Source organism: Canis lupus, chromosome 35, assembly GCF_048164855.1.
Source record: "Canis lupus baileyi chromosome 35, mCanLup2.hap1, whole genome shotgun sequence".
NCBI classification, from domain to species: Eukaryota; Metazoa; Chordata; class Mammalia; order Carnivora; family Canidae; genus Canis; species Canis lupus.
This window is the reverse complement of record NC_132872.1, coordinates 28,875,395-28,881,996: the sequence shown is the minus strand read 5'-3', so window position 1 is coordinate 28,881,996 and position 6,602 is coordinate 28,875,395. Positions and strand designations below refer to the sequence as shown.

Here is a 6,602-nt window from a genome sequence, read left to right as displayed (position 1 = left end):
CCAGTATAATGAAATTATTTTCTGGTTAGCAGTGATTCCTTCATTTACAATCATCCATGTATTCTTACCGTATTTGTTCAGGTTACTTTCGTTTAGCATATTTTTGGGGGGCAGGGGGAGACATTTACACCTAATGAGAAACAACTTTATTCCTAATGTGAAAGAATTTGTGAATTTATTTCTTTACTTGGAATAGACTTCAATCAAAAAAATTACATCTTATTTACAATTTGGGAGATGGAATGGTAGTATATGTATTAAAAGGTAATAAAACTATGTAAAAATATCATTACCTAAATAGGATTTCAAGTGACTCATTTATTTTGAAGAATGTTTAGGTATAATCAGATATCCACATATACATACTTATATACATATTTTCTTATAGATTCTTAAACATTATATGCCTTTTATGTGCATAGATTATTTCCCTAATGACTTCTAATCTCTCATTTGAGTAAAGTGTAAAGGAAAAGGAAGACTGTTTGTATACGATAGAAACTATTGACCATCAGCTAAATAATTGCCACCAAAACAATGACAATGGTAGAAAACGGGGATAAATTTTTGGTTTTGCCTTAGTTTTAGCTATCTGTATTTTATTTATTTATTTTGCTGAAAGCTATGATGTGTGATTAGACATTCAGTTCAATCCACAGAAGCAATTTTAAATTGTTATGCAACTAAATCTTGTATGTTCACAAACCATATTGTTTTCAATTTTTTAAAGTGCAGTTCACTAAATTAAATAACTACATGTAGGGAATCGAGAGAATCCAGCTAACTTATCTCTTTTTCCATTTATGAAATAATTGGTTTGTATTTCAAAATAAATATTTTCCAATGAGCACTGCCATGGATAAATATTTGAAGCTAACCAGATAACTATTGATATATTTTTGCATATTTGATAAAACACAACTTTTTAAAATTTTTACTTATTTATTTTAGACAAAGAGAAAGCACACATGAATGGGGGGAGGATCAGGGGAAGAGAGAGAATCTCAAGTGTACGAAGCCCAGCGTGGAGCCCGATGTGGGGCTCAATCTCACAACACTGAGATCCTGATCTGAGCTGAAATCAATGGCTGGAGGCTTAACTGACTGAGCCACCAGAGGCCCCAAGGCACATCTTTTATTCTATCTTTTTCTCCATCCAATGCATTTTTCAGTCTGTACTACGTACTATGTACCCAATACTGTGAAACACAGACACAACTTATCTTCTCAAAGACAGAGGAAGATTGGAACAGATGGAAGATATTCAGGGACAGAGAAAATAGAAATGCTTTGTGTTTGCAGATAGAGAATATTATGTGTTAAATATATGGAGAAAAGGCAAATCAATGTACAAAAGCCTGGGGCAGAGACAAGTCCACCATAGGTAACTCACTGGTTACAGATGGGATAGGTAGTGGCAAGAAATGGAGAAGGTAGAAAAAAATCCAAGTCATAGGTACCTGGAAATCTTGTCAATATGTTAGAATTATATGTGGGGATTGATGTAGACAGTGAAATGAAGAGGACGTGAAGGTAAAGAGGCCAGATTTTATGCAGTCACTTTACAGATTTTGGCCAGTGGTGCGACTGGGTGGCTCATTCAGTTAAGCATCTCTCTCTTGATTTCCGCTCAGGTCATAATCTCAGGGTTATGAAAGTGAGCTCTGCATCAGGCTCTGTACAGGACATGGAGCCTGCTTAAGGTTCTCTGCCCTTCCTCTCTCTCTCTCTCTGTCTCTGTCTCTCTCTCTTTCACATACACACACACACACACACACACACACACACACACACAATAGGCCAGTATCTGAAGGAAGATTTCAACACGGTAGTGTCTGAGGTTGCATTTTGAAAAGATAATCTGTGATAGAATGAGGGAGAGCACGAAATGATAATACCCTAGAACGAGAAGATGGCTATTGAGATACAAAAATATTCACAAATTTGAACTGTATTTAAGTGGGAGAATAGATAGTATGTAGAGGTAGAGCGATCATCTGCAGGATGATGAGTCAAAGGGTAATCATAGATTTCTGGATCCACCAGCCAAGTGATAATGATCCTGAGTTTGGAAGCAAAGTAATTAGTAGGAAGGATATAGTACTGTCAATTTTAAAACTCAGGAGTCTTAAACATGTTGAATTGTAAGATGTGACAAAACTCAATTTCACTTGAGCCCTGTGGTCTTTGAAAGTGGACAATGAAGAAACTCATTTCTCTTTATGTCCCTGCAAGGATCTTACTGCATGACTTAGATAAGACTTGCAGATGCCCCTTCATTACTTACGATGAAGTGAGACACAGATCCTCCTGATTTTCCCTCTTTGTCTCATCAATAATTAGCTGAACTGTTTTGTTTTCACTGATCAATCAGAACAAAGTGCTTGTTAACCAAATTTTAGTTATGTTTCTTCTAGGACCCTGGGCTTTAACCCACCCTTACCTGAAGCCAATAGTCACTTTAATAGGCGCTCATGGGAACGGGCTAAGCTCAGACCAAAACATTCGCTGGGGGCTCCTGGGTGGCTCAGTCAGTTCAGAGTCTGCTTTAGGCTCAGGTCATGATCCCATGTCGGGCTCCCTGCTCAGTGGGGAGCCTGCTTCTCCCTCTTCCTCTGCTGCTTTCCCTTTTTGTGCTCACTCTCTCTGCCAAATAAATAAATAAAATCTTAAAAACAAAACAAAACCAATATTCCCTGATCTGTGACATCATTCCACCCTCATTCACTCACCTTCCTCATACCCGGTTCTTTCTAGCTTTGTCTACTCCTATAAAGAAGAGCCCTTGACAGGCTAACCATTCAGCACATCTCATGGTTGGAATGCCCTGATTGCAGCAGCTCCCCTCATTTATTTCTCCCTTTCCCTCCTTTTCTCCCTTCCTCTTCATACTGAATAAGAAAAGGTTAGGAGGTACAACTAACTCATTTGAGGAATTAAGTTAAACTTCTTGAAGAAAATGGCTGAACAGCGATTTGAAGAATAATAAGAATTAGGATAATTCTTATTATTAGGCAAGATAATAGGCAAGAGAACAGCATGTTCGAAGAGGGGTTGCTGCCCTTGGGTGGCGTGGCAGGGGAGGCAGACTGATAGTGAAGCTCCAGGTGATTAATAGCAGGTGAGTGTAGGAAGGCTGAAGAAGAAGGCATGGGAAATTCTACATCTCCCAATACGTGTATGTATATGTACGTCTGTCTATCTATCGATCTACCTGCCTATGAATGAATACCAAGCTAAAAATGTAGACATTACTCTGAAAATGATAGGAAGTTGTTAGAGGGTTTTTAGCAGAGAAGTAACATAATCAGATTCATGTCTTCTGGGGAAAAAAAAGAAAAAGAAAAAGTTACTCCTCTAAAAAGGTCACTCAGGAACAGGGAGATGACACATTTTATAGATGAGACACTGAAAACAAAGAAGTTACTTGAATCAAGAAAAGTAATGACGGATCTTGGGTTAAGATGGTCAGGGACAAGAAGAGTAAGGGAGGACGGATGGGATTTGGGGCACAGAAAGTCGTGTCTCATACCTCATATGGCTGAAAAGTAATATATGCCTACGATTCACTCAGGATATGTGGCGAGGCAAAGTCATGTTCTGCTATGACAAGAAAAATGATTTTCTACTGTGTCCCTAACGTGGAATTTAGGAACGAGTGATTTTAAGTTATGTGCCTGTGCGTGTGTGCGTGTGTGCGTGTGCGCGTGTGCCCACAACCATGCTTGTCTCTGTTTGTCCGTCTGTATGTGTGTTTCTTCTCTTCCAGGAGTCTTCAGCCCAAAGACTTACTTCTTGGTATTTCCTTCCGTTATAATGCATTTCTCAAACACCTTTATTTTTTCCAAAAGCTGATCATCTTCCTGAGAATGAAAACCAAGAATTGTACTATCTTTTCTTGGAGAAGATTATAAATGATCAGACTCTAATATTTTCAGATAAATGACAGTTTTAATGTTAGCAGTAAAAGCTTTACAAGTGTAAAAGATAACGTGTATATTAAAAAGTAATGCACATAGTAACCTTCATTTTAAAATAATATTTGATTTCAAGTGATATTTTGCTATGATTGCACATTGTAGGTAATATATAATCATTGGACATATATTAGCATTTAATTCTAAACATATATATAATTTTGCCTAATGACTGTGATAAAATGTTTAAACTTCCCAGCAATCATAATAGGGTTTTGACCTTTGCTTAGGTAATTTGTTTATTTTTAATCATTTCAGTAAAGTAGTAATTGGATTGGTTATATTCTAAGAAATTGTATTATTGTTCCTCGTGGAGAATAACCTTACAAACTGACTTCCATCAGTTGCTATCTTAATTTAATGCTGCATAATACCTTCTTTGTTTACTTGGTGCTCAGCTGAGTATTAAATGGAATCATTTACACAGAAACCTGAACTACAAATATGATAGTTTATTGGCGGAATGTACACTGCATGAATATTTGTACCGGGTTTTTCCCTCTATTATACAGAGGATGAACATGCTTTGATGTTTTCAATTACTCAATAGAAGAATTATATGATGTTATGAATTCAGCTTAAAAATATCCTTGCCAAGAGAAATCTGGTCGAGGCCCATGTTTGGGAGATCTTTTTGATGAACTCACATACTTGGTCAGCAGCGCATTTTGTTGTTTCTTTTCACTTTTGTTTACTTAATTTATTATCTACAACTTATCCAAGTAATCTTTCCAACATCCTTGGTTGAGATAAATGCTGACTTAGAAGCCAATTATTCACGTAAAAAGTTACTCAGTGCTTACTTCCACGAATAATCTATGAAACTATACAGGGAGTACAAAGAAATAGAAATAATTTAGGATAAAAATGAGTTGATGAATAGCTATAATGTCAAGTGGGATATAATCACACATACATACCTTGTTCCAGAAGAGGAGGGTGTCACATTTTTGCTGTCTTCACTGTGTTTGTGTTGTTGTGGGAGCAATCTTGAAGGGTAGGTTAGTGAAGGAACTGGAATTTCACCTGGATCTAGAACTAAGAATAAGTTGTTGATGGGCAAAAAGATGGCATAGTAAACACTGGACACACTTTGAGCAAAAGTATGTGTGAGGAATGTGGGAGGTACGGGAGAGCCAGTAATCTATTTTGGGCAAAAAACATTAATTACACATTAGTGTGGTTATTGATAGGGCTGACATGTATTTTGCAACAAAACAGATAAGAACTTGATTAAGCAAGGAATTCAGATGTCATTTGTGAGACTATGGAGTTTCACCGATGAAGAAAGAGGAGGAGGAAGAAGAAAAGGAGGAGGAGAAGAAGGACCCAATGCACCTGAGGACTTCCCCTGTTGCAGATACAGAGCAGGTTGGCCAGGAGGCTGTATTAATAGCACAGGCTGCATATAATGAGTCTGGTAAATAGAAAGTTGGATAAGACTCAAAGGTATAAACCAAGAAGACTTCATTTTTTTTCTTTATTTTAGCCCTAAACCAATGTTTTTGAGCACCTCCTATCAGCAAGGTATCAAGAATAGAAATGGAGGGCAAAGGTTTTTTTCTCTGAAGTAGGTGAGTGGGTTGTGCACAGGAGGGACAGTTTACTAAGATTGGAAAGTGAGCCTGAGTAATCGTTGGGCAGAGAAAAAGGAGTGGTTATGATGTCCTAAGTTTATTTATCTAAACTTATAGCTCCACTGTTATAGGAAGGGTACATTTAAACAGAGATGACTTTTGCTCTGGACAGACAGATCTGGATATTTCATTTAGCCTTCTTAATTCTAATCTAGAATTTTAGAGAAAAGTGAAAGCAGAACTAACTCCTCTATTTGCTCTTGTCTTGAAATATTATGACCTTTTAGTCCATTTCCTTGCCTGGGTTTTTACACACGCCGCATGATAATTCTATTTCTATATTGATTGAACTTTGGAATCTTCTCATTATTACCATCATTTTCTGCTGTAAATATAATATCTGGTTACACTTATTTAGCAACTACTACACATCAGCCACTTTGTGTTTCTATAATCTGCATAAACCTTGGTATTTCAAACACCCTGAATTCTTTTACATATGTTATTATTGGATAGAAACAGAAATTTTATATTGTTTTCCAGTGCACATCAGAATAAGCTCCCAATATAGACCTAATTGAAATGAGGTGTGTTTTCTAACAGACTCTAGAGATAATATGTAGAAACACTTTGTTCCATAATCACTATCAAGGATGCATATCATATGATGATCATTGCCAGTAAGAGAAGTCTAAATAAGAGACTTGTTGATGAAACACGTGTTTAGCATTTACTTTGAATAATAAAGTACCACTGCCAATATAGAAGTGGATGCAAAGATATTGGATTTTAAAGTAGATAGAGCTTGCTTTCTTCCCTCTTCCCTCCCCCCCCCTTAAGTTATGGAAGTGTTGCTGCACCTTAAATCCTAAAAGACTATATATATATATATATATTTTTTTTTTTTTAAATTGAGGAACAGAAGGGGAGTGTGTTAAATTGTTGAATGCTCTATGGCCCCATCCTCTAGTGCATGAAGAAGAGACTGTGAAATACTATTGAAAAGCACAAATAACCTTGATTTCAGGGCATCTTCTGAGTGCTGTAA

At 36.8% G+C, this 6,602-nt stretch overlaps 1 long non-coding RNA gene across 1 annotated transcript in view; it reads right to left on the bottom strand.

Annotated features, from left to right (window-relative positions):
• Positions 1 to 560: 560 nt before the first annotated feature.
• The window catches only part of LOC140624693 (uncharacterized), a 54,006-nt gene continuing 47,964 nt past the window's right edge, over positions 561 to 6,602 (bottom strand). Inside the window, exons 3-5 of the long non-coding RNA XR_012024152.1 lie at positions 4,898 to 5,015; positions 3,793 to 3,863; positions 561 to 2,646 (exon numbers count right to left, since the gene is read on the bottom strand). This is a non-coding gene — a long non-coding RNA (uncharacterized lncRNA). The remainder of the gene's footprint in view (positions 2,647 to 3,792; positions 3,864 to 4,897; positions 5,016 to 6,602) is intronic.